The 10848-nt window shown below is 39.2% G+C and overlaps 1 long non-coding RNA gene across 1 annotated transcript; it reads left to right on the forward strand.

The window, feature by feature from the left end:
• Window positions 1-8447: 8447 nt before the first annotated feature.
• LOC125098487 (uncharacterized) lies at window positions 8448-9911 on the forward strand. The gene is made up of 3 exons (XR_007126839.1): window positions 8448-8605; window positions 9204-9293; window positions 9392-9911. It is a non-coding gene; the product is annotated as an uncharacterized LOC125098487 (long non-coding RNA).
• The last annotated feature ends 937 nt before the right edge of the window (window positions 9912-10848 follow it).

A 10848-nucleotide genomic window follows, 5' to 3' on the forward strand; every position in this document is an offset into this window, starting at 1 on the left:
GTAATAACTGTTGTGCCTCCCTAGTCTATGCATACACAGACTATGTGGGGATTAATGAAAGAAGAGATTAAAAAGTGCTTTGTGATTTGTAAAGGGCCAGTAGAAGGTATTATTAAATTATTAAATTATCTCATTGGGCCCAGTATTGGGTGTGTTAATGACCTATGTAAAAACCTCACTCTGCATCTACCTGCTGCTATCCAGGACAGTCCTGGTAAAACGTGCCCTGGGAGGGACAGAGATCAAAAGATAAGCCAATATATACCAAGAAAAGCCCAAACAAAAAGTGAGATCATTCTTATTTTCGAAAATAAAAACAGAGTGATAAATAACCTTTCAGTATTGCAAATTACATGTGCCTATGATGTGCCACTACCTCTTGTGGGCATCATTCTAAGCCAACGGTCCATTTTCTGGGGCTTCCTTGACATAGCAACAGGCAAACCCTTAGCCTGAAAAGCAGAAGCCTCTGTGTAATATAGAGTTTGTTTTTTTTTTTTTAAGATTTTATTTATTTATTTGAGAGAGAGACGGAGACAAGGGAGAGAGAGCACAAGCTAGAAGGAGAGGGAGCAGCAGGCTGAGCAGGGATCCCGTAAGGGGACTCAGTGCCAAGACATTGGGACCATGACTGAAGCCAAACGCTAACTGACTGAGCCCCCCAGGTGCCCAGACTCGGTAATTTTGAGCAAGTTGTTGCCTCTCTCCAGCCTTAGATTCCCCATCCCTGAAATATGTAAGTAGGACTGGGCTTCTTTAAGATCCTACCCCACCCATCTGTCTTATGAGTATTTGGATGCCTTGCTTAGGCATCCTAAATCAGTTGCAGTAGGGGCTCCAAGGTCATTTCATACTTGATAGAATATCAAAGGGTTTAACTAATCCACATCCTGGGATAAAGGACTAAGTGAGCAAACAATCCCAAATCATGCCAGCCACTTAGGGACTCTTAATTCTACTTAATCATAATGAGAAGTTTTCAACCTTTGGAGATTGCTAGGGGGAGAAGCATGACATAATGCCTTGAACACTAAGAGCCGTGCCATTGGCACAGAATCTCCAACACAATTAGCACTTTTCCCACCCCCAAATGCTTTAATAATGAAAGTGCCTGCTTCACTCGGTAACTCCACTCCACAAACTGACACCTGAACACCACAGGCTAGGTACTCCAAGGATCCCTAAAGAACACAAGGTCCGCATTCCATCTCACTATTTCGTCTCTCCGAATCTGAACTCTCCTCTATTTTACCACCCAGGGTCTTTATTGCTCAGTTGCACACGTCTGCTTAGAGAGACTCTCTTCCTTTCCAGCTGCTTGCTGTCAGTTGGTTTGTCTGTCCTCAGTGGGAACGTTTAGGTTCAAGTCTCCAGTCTGGGGAGTCCATATACAGCCTTGACTATTATTCTGATGGATCGTTTTAATTCTTTCCACTTTGATCATGTCAGTTTCCACAACAAACAAGGCTCACCAGAAGCATTCCCCGGCTCACAAAGGCAAAGGCACTTGGCTTTGCATCACAAGCCCAGAGGCCAGAACTCCTGCTTTTGCTTCAAGGCTATTTTAACCCTTGGTTACACAGTTTTCCAGTTAACACTTTGTACCTTCACTCCCTGCAACCATAGACATGTTAGTCTCCTCCAGAGAAATGCAGTGATTTCCAGCCTTTAATTAATTAAGGATCCAAGTGGCAGATGCAGTTCACACACACTGGAGCCAAGCCCTGGCTAAGAAGATTCTTTTGCTCCAAATGCTCCACAGTTCACTAAGAGTAACTTCAGCTAGTAAAAATAGCTCTGTCTCCTGAGTTGCCAGGAGCCATTTCAAATCATTTCAAATATTATCTCATTTAATATTGACAAAATAGGAAGGTGAAAAAGGAATTATGTTGACTTCATAAGTGAAGAAACCCAGCACTTAGAAGCTGAACTTTCTGCCCAAGATTGCACAACCAGCCTGGGATGGCAAAGGGGTTTTACCCTGGATTTGTCTGGCTTCAGGGGTAGGCTGGAAGGCTAAAATGTTACATGCTAGACATTAGCACTCGTTACACTGTAGTAGAAAGAGCCCTTGATGAAGAGTAAAGAGGCCAGAGTGTGACTGTGGCCAGCTCCATCAAGTCCATTTTCTCTATGCCTTGATTTCACTACCTGTCAATTGAAAATCGAATTAAGTCAGTTTGTTGTTTTTTTTTTCCCAAACCTCAATCACTCACCTTATTACTCATACCACTCATATCATTATTTAGTAACTATTCTTCCTTAAATCAATGTACTTCTAAAAACTAAATATTTTTAAATGAAGTAAACTTAAAAACCAAAATGACTTCCTTTAAATCAATGGTAATAATAAAAATAAAATGATTAAAAATAATAGCATTAAATTCTAGTGAGACACTCTTGCCAGCCTAAGGCTCTAAGACTTAGGTTAAACTTATGTTAAATTGGAAAATATACAAGTTAGTCAAAGACACTGCAAGTTAAGGTATAGCCAAGATATTCTGACAAATACACACTGAGACTTTCTTCCCAATGTAACCACGTGGGAAGAGAATGAAACAGGAAACAATTTTCTCAGTACCTTACTCAATGTCACTTAACATCTTAGCTGTGTCCTACCTCAAGTTACCTCACCCAAAATTCTTCTGCATACAACCAGAAGTCCGTATTTCATATTTGAGCAGATGATATTTAGAGTTTTCCTTTCAGCGTTTCCAGCTCTCAAATCCTTCAATTCTAATTAAGACAGTTAATATCAATGACTATTAAATTTGAAACCGAATTCACTAGCACTCAGTGTGGATCTCCTGATGTGGAGAAAAAGGAAAATAGGAAGAGAACTTGAAAATAAATAACCACAGTTAGCAACTTCTTTGAATAGCAAAAGAAATTAAGACTTTTCTCTGGGAAGTGTCTTCCAGGGCTACAAACCGTGTTGCCCCATAACCATGTAATAATTTTTGCATATTTGCCAGGGTCTGCACCAGTAGGTTTTCAAAGTGTGGCTGAAATCCCTGGGGATAACCAATATCCCTTCAGGTCAAAACTATTTTCATTATAATCCTAAGATGTTCATGCCTTTTTCCCTAAGTTTTCCAGAGGCTTCCGTGATGTGAGATACTCCAACAGACAGAATGCAGAAAGAAACATGAGAGGAAACACAAGAATCCAGCTGTCGGCCATTGACACAAATATTTTTTTTTAAAGATTTTATTTATTTATTTGACAGAGAGATCACAAGTAGATGGAGAGGCAGGCAGAGAGAGAGAGAGAGAGAGGGAAGCAGGCTCCCTGCTGAGCAGAGAGCCCGATGCGGGACTCGATCCCAGGACCCTGAGATCATGACCTGAGCCGAAGGCAGCGGCTTAACCCACTGAGCCACCCAGGCGCCCCATTGACACAAATATTAAAGAGATTTGCAAAATGTTAAATGATACTACTCTACTCACTAAATTCTTTTATTTGGGAAAATATAGTCACTTTTCATAAACATTGAGTTACTTGTGTTAACATATAGTGAATGTGCCATTGTTATTTTAAAACAAATATTTTAAAGGTCTCAATTTAACTTCTAACACAGTAAACACTGGTAGATATAATTCACATAAACAAAAGATCTTTGGGTCCTCAATAATTCCTTTTTTTTTTTTTTTTTTAATTTGCACAAGCAGGCAGAGTAGCATCTAGAGGGAAAGAGAGAAGCAGACTCCCCACTGAGCAAGGAGCCCAATATGGGGCTCAATCCCAGGATCCTGGGATCATGACCTGAGCCAAAGGCAGTAGCTTAACTGAGCCACCCAGGTTCCTCTCTTCCATAATTCTTAGGAGTGTAAAGATTTCCTGTGGCTAAAATATTTGAGACTATCTGAGACCATTATAGACAGCAGGTCTAGAGTACATCAGCTGGAATATGAAGTGAGTGAAGTCAAAAGTAGTTCACAGGGCACTTGGGTGGCTCAGTTGGCTGAGCATCCTACTCTTGATTTTGGCTCAGGTCAGGATCTCATGGGTCATGATCTCACAGGTCCTGAGATCTAGCTGCATTGGGCTCCATGTGGAGTGATGTGTCTGCTGGAAGATTCTCTCCCTCACCCCTACCCTCACTATTTATAATAAATAAATAAATAACTCTTTAAAAAAAATAATAAAGTACGGGTACCTAAGTGTCTCAGTCAGTTAAGCGTCTGCCTTCAGCTCAGATCATAATCTCGGGGTCCTGGGATCTGTCAGCCCTGTGTCTCTCAGGGCTCCTTGCTTCTCGGGAAGTTTGCTTTTGCCTTACCCTCTGCCCATCCCCCTACCCATGACCTCTCTCTCCCTCTCAAATAAATAAATAAATATTTTTTTTTAAGATTTTATTTATTTATTTGACAGAGAGAGAGACAGCGAGAGAGGGAATTCAGGGAATTCAAGCAGGGGGAATGGGAGAGGGAGAAACAGGCTTCCCACACAGCAAGAAGCCCAATGTGGGGTTCCATCCCAGGACCCTAGGATAATGACCTGAGCCAAAGGCAGAGGCTTAATGACTGAGTCACAGGTGCCCCAATAAATAAAATCTTTTAAAAAAATGTAAAAAGTAGTTCCTTATAAAACTACCTATAATGGGGGCGCCTGGGTGGGTTAAAGCCTCGCATCGGGCTATCTGTTCAGCAGTAGCCTGCTTCCTCCTCTCTCTCTTCCTGCCTCTCTGCCTACTTGTGATCTCTGTCTGTCAAATAAATAAATAAAATCTTTAAAAAAGAAAAACCTACCTATAATGGGGAGGAGTAAGAAAGAGCCACACAGTTAGCAATAATCAATTATTTTATTTACTAATAATAAACAGCATTTCTCAAATGATCTTCAATGCAGGGACATCATTTCTGACCGTGACAAGGGAAAATTAACAAATTAAGAAGAGATATAGTAACCAGAAAAGGTTTACATACATATATATACACACACACACACACAATATATATATGTATAACAGAGAAAGAACATTGAATTACAAACATTGGGACTGCAGCAATGTAACACATGACTGCTAGTACACAGGCCTAGAATAAGAATGTGGAAAATGGAGATTTTGCTTGGGAAGTTTGCATAGGAAAATTTGTTCTTTTACAAATTACTTTTAATGGCATTCCCACATTGCTTATATAATTACTATAAAATGCTTAAGTTTTATTTCTTGTCTGGTCAAAAAACTACTGAAAGGTTGGGACACTTAAAGATATGTTTCTCTGATCACACAGTTGATTAAATCGACAAGTTAGGCTAATATATCTTAGCTATTTTACTGCATATCCCATCAATTGGGTAAGCATAAATTGTAACTATCAGCTGAGACCATGGCAAAGAAATATAATTGTCAATTAGTGTGTTTCATGTAGATAAGGCCAGAGTGTATTCATACCTATACTAAATGCTCACTCTCATTTTGATTCTGGGAGCTCAATTTACAAAGAGAATTAACATTTCTCTTTATTTTAAGTGGTTTCTATGGATACCTTCCATGAAGCATTTCATTCACATCTATCCAATTTAAGCTTCTTATTTTAATTTAAATACATTTTCCATTCCTCCAGAATTTGTATATGATATCTACAGTTCATTTTTCTGGATGTAACCTACAAAAAGCATTTAAAATTTTAAATTAATATGTTTAAAGGTTTAAAAAGAGAGAGAAACTCCAACAATACAGAAAGTAATAATCTCAGAGTTGGAGTTCTATTTTTATTTGCCTCAAACTTGCTCAAAACCTGACCTCTAGAGAATCATGTTTTCTGATTTTGGTCTTTTGGATCATTATTGGGTTTTTTTTCCCCCCTTTCCTTTCTTGATCTTATTTATTGTTATACTGCAGTTTCTTACTTAGCAGAGATGGGATTAAGACTTAAGTTCTGGGGTGCCTGGGTGACTCAGTGGGTTAAGCCTCTGCCTTCAGTTGGGGTCATGATCTCAGGGTCCTGAGATTGAGCCCCACATCGGGCTCTCTGCTCAGCTGGGATCCTGCTCCCCCCTTCTCTTTCTGCCTGCCTCTCTGCCTACTTGTGATTTCCCTGTCAAATAAATAATAAAATCTTAATAAAAAAAAAAATTTAAGTCCTAGTAGTTTAAATTCAATAGTAATTTAATAAATAACCGTTAGTTTTCTACTAAGCATAGAAAATTTGGAAAAAGTTTCTTTAAAGAATACAACCTCAAGTGACAGACATAATATTGCCAACATTTGCTAATCAATAAGCACTTTTTAAAAAATTCCTCTTTCATTTATTTGTCTGTTATGCAAATGTTATATGCCTCAGCCTAGAAACCAAAGTCTTCCACATGATTCCAGACTCACGCCAACTTTATCTACCACCCCTTTTTGCACAGACCCACTATACTACAACCTGGCCTACTAAGTTCTCCAGGAAGTGAGTCCCTTTGCTAATATCTGGTTTTTGCTCTTACCATTCTCTCTTCCCCTTGAAATGCCTCCTTCAGTCTTCCCACTGTCCAGTAACTGAAATCTTATTGAGACCCTGAAAACAAGTGATCAGTACCATTTCCCTTTCTGTTTTCCCAAACAGAGGTGGTCACTCTTCTCTTGATGGCCACAACCCACTCATTATCCCATACACTGTGTTTTTTTAACATTCCTTTATGTATTTGCTTTATTCCTTACTTCAAAATAAAAGCTCCTTTAAAATTATTATATTTTTAGTAAGTAATACATACATACAATAATTATACAATTCAGAAAGCACCAAAGAATATTTGAGGAAACATGTCTGCTTCCTACCGCCTCACCAGTCCTCCTCACCAGAGGCACATCATGTTACTAATTCCTTGTGTATCTTTTTAGAGATAGTCTCTATATGAGAGTGTGTGTGCGTGTGTGTGTGTGTGTGTGTGTGTGTGTGTGCGGGCGCATGCGCACGTGTGTGTGTTTATGTACACAAACAGCAGTGTATTTTTTTCAAATATTTTATTTATTTGAGAGACTACAGAGAGATAGAAAGAGAGCATGAGCAGGGGTGGGGGGACAGAGGGAGAGGGAGAAGCAGACTGGCCACTGAGCAGGAAGCCCAATGCAGGGCTCAGTCCCAGGACCTCAGGATCATGACCTGAGCTGAAGGCAGACGCTTAACTGACTGAGCCACCCAGGCACCCCATGGTAGTATATTTTCATGTTATTCTGCAGGTTGGACACACCATGTTTGGCAATACACAAGAACACATAACACAGGTTATGCAATACACAAGAACACCCAGCAGAAAAGGTACAGGGTCTAAAATCCAGCCCATGCTTCTGTTGCTATGGTGTATGCTCTGTGGCCCTGCTATGCACATCCTAATGAAAGCGGGGGTTTTTCAAATTGCCACAAAGGCTCCTTAGGGTCTAGCTGTGTATTTTTAGTGGTCCTACTGTGTATTTTTATTTCATTTATTTCATTTTTTAAATAGTTATTTCATTTTAAAATATTTTTGTTGCTTACTTCTCTTTGCAATATTACAGGTCAGGGTTTGTGTTACAAATTCATGTTTAAATACTGTCATTGGGTAAAAAGATTAGTTTGTAAAACCTGTTTCCAAGCCCTGGCCTATTTCTTTAGACTTGCCAATTTAAAAGTCATCCATGAATATACTAAGTGTATACTATTGTTTTCAATTAAATTATCCATGAAAAGATGTTTCAGAAGTCAAGAAAATATCAATAGTCATATTAATAATGGTTATTATTCTTTTTTGAAGCAAGAAGTTTAAGAACATTTACTAGGCTAGGTTATTTGGAGTTTATTAAATCTAAAAAAGTTGTTCATGTAATAATTATATCTTTTTCTTTTTCCCAAATTAGTCTAAGACATTTAAGGGGGAAAAACATACTATCTCCCTACCCTAAGGACTCATTGGGTGTCAGTTGCTGAACATATCAAAATCCAAGACTCATATAGTTTCAGAAAAAATTTATTTTTAATGCTTCTCACTCCAGGGGTCCCTTTTGATGTATTTCTGCCCTCATTTCCAATAGTTAGGTCTAAACCTGTGTTTCTTTTCAGAAAATTCGTCATTCCACATTGGAGCCTGAGATCAGCAAGCCAGGACCATAGCTCCTGGATATGAGAACCCAGGTCATTATGTCATTCCTATATCCAACCACCTATCTGTAGTTTATAAAACCTCTCCAGATTATAAACCTTAGATTCATCCCTCTAAGAACTTTATTTTAAATGGTCTTATTATTCTGCTTGGGCATGTTCCATTTAGGTCAGTATCTCTGGAAGACAGGGGCACATATCTGGCTCAGTCAGTAAAGTGTGCAACTCTTGATCTTGGGGTAGTGAGTTCAAGCCCCATGTTGGGGGTAGAGATTAAAAAGTAAAATCTTTTTAAAAAATAAAAATAAATAAAAACCAAGTAATGTGCTAGTCATCGTCTGCAAACCCAGTGGTGACTTTATGCCTATTCCCTACACTCAGTACACTTCCAGCCAGGCTTAGAGAAGAATGAGCAAGATGATGATGGTGAAGATGACGAACAGAAGGAGAAGAAGTTATAAGCTCACTGGTGGGTTTTTCAGGTCTCAAAATGACAGGGAGCCAAAAGTGTCCTGTGAAAACATCCTGCTTAATTTAAGGTGAGATTATCCATGGCATAGTTTTCATAAAGCAATAATAAGCATTAAGATATTATTGCCTTTCTTTACATTGAAGGAGCCTAGAATACTTCACTGTGGCATAAAAATTATGTTGAGCTGAAGGCATTTGAGAAGGACCTTTTCCTTAACTCCCTTATCTGCCTGAAACCAGAGCCTCTAAAAGAACTCAAGAGAACTCAATATTCATAAACCTTCTCCTCCTGAGGATCAACCAGGAAAGCTTGACTCTTAATCACTGGTGAACAGAAATCAGCACCACATCCAAACAGATCTTTCCGCAAAACTGTCACGTCTCTTAACTACTATCTCTTAACTCACAAGAGTCCACTTATCTTTCCTAAAAGTCATTTGTTTTTCAATAAATGTCTTCCCCCATCTTCCCTTGTTAAGATAGCACACAAGCCCCAAATCTTAACCACCTCCCTGAGTCACATTTTTTAGTGAACTCCCCTGTACAGTGTACATATGTGAATAAGAACCTGTCTTTTCTCTTGCTAATCTGTCTTTTGTTAGTTTAATTTGCATACCCCATTACTAAACCTAAGAGGATAAAGGAAAATCTTTTCTTCTCTGACAGTTTGACAACAAGGATAGGATGGCTGGGTATCCCCCACCTGTTCCAGAGATTGAAGATGAGACCACAAGAACACTGATGAACCTGCCAATGGTAAGTTTCTTTTTTAGCCTATCTCCTGGATTTCTGCTTGGAGTCCAGTTGAACAGGAGTGTAAAGACTTTCTTTTTGTCTTTTCTTTCTAAATTTAGGTTGGCAGGAGGAAACACATGAAGGAACTAATTTTGGGGTACCGTAACCTTTGGGTGTTCTCAGTTTTGTCTATTCTTGATTATATACATTTTCCCTACCATGGATAGGCAATGGTCCTATTTGTCTCATTTTGTGTCCTAAGAGCTTGGCTTGGATTCAGTGAGAGAATTTTCTCTGAGTTTGCACCTGCCAGGGGGTACAGATTATTGGGCCTGCATAGGCAGCCAACCATAAGCTGAGGGCCCCAGAAATCTATAATCAACTAAACAGAAATGTTTATATCTTTTTCTATACCTGAAATCTTATTGAGATGCCAAAACAGGTGATCAGTACCACTCCCCTTTCTTTACGAACTAATCTTTTTACCTGATTCATAGCAGATGCCCTCCTGACCATTGCCAACTCTCAGGGGATCTATCTTTCCCCATGGCCTTGCTAGCTCAGAGAGTTTCTGAGACAATAAGGGTCTTTCTTTCTCTTTTCTCTTTTGGGGTGACTTTGGATCACGGCAGTTGCATCTTCTGCACCCTTTGGAGGACACGTTTTAAATCTATGGTTAAGCCATAAAAAGGCTTATTGGATTGGGGTCACATTTTTTCTACAAACACCCATAATTATATATATAAATAAAAATCTGTCTTTTCTCATGCTAATCTGTCTTTTGTCAGTTTAATTCGTAGGCCTCCCTACAGAATATAAGAAGGTAGAAGAAACTTTTTCTACCCTGCTAGCACCATCTCCTCCTAGGGAAATAACTCTCGCCCTTAAGGCCCACCTCAAATGCTACATTTTTTCCTTCATTAGGACATGTTCACTCCTTCTAACTTTTCAAGAGATTTACTAATTCTTTTAGAGCATTTCTGCAGATATCATAATGATATGTGCATTTGCCTTACTCCCTCATATTTAATATATTTTTTAAAGATTTTATTTATTTATTTGACAGACAGAGATCACAAGTAGGCAAAGAGGCAGGCAGAGAGAGAAAGAGAAGGAAGCAGGCTCCCCGCTAAGCAGAAAGCCCGACGCGGGGCTCGATCCCAGGACCCCAAGATCGTGACCCGAGCCGAAGGCAGAGGCCCAACCCACTGAGCCACCCAGGCGCCCCTATTTAATATTCTAATATATGTGTTTTAAAGGCAAACACTAGATCTTCCCTATCTTTGGATGACCAGTAATACTAAGGACAGTATTTTGTGTATAACAGATACCACGTAGGAAGAAAACTTACCTAATGGCCCCAGCATGATGAATCTGAATAATTCCTAAGGTGGTCCATTCTTAACTATTAGCTTTGGATGTGTCCCTTTCCATTCTCAGCTTTAGCTACCTCATTTACAGAAGGAGAAGTCTAGAACCTATGTGGAAACTTACATTTTCTCAATAATTAGAAGAGCCATCTCATTTAAGCATCTAGTAGAGAGTCTAGGGCATCAAAGATACGCTGTAAATTTAA

The sequence above is a fragment of the Lutra lutra genome, chromosome 4, assembly GCF_902655055.1.
Source record: "Lutra lutra chromosome 4, mLutLut1.2, whole genome shotgun sequence".
In the NCBI taxonomy this organism is placed as follows: domain Eukaryota; kingdom Metazoa; phylum Chordata; class Mammalia; order Carnivora; family Mustelidae; genus Lutra; species Lutra lutra.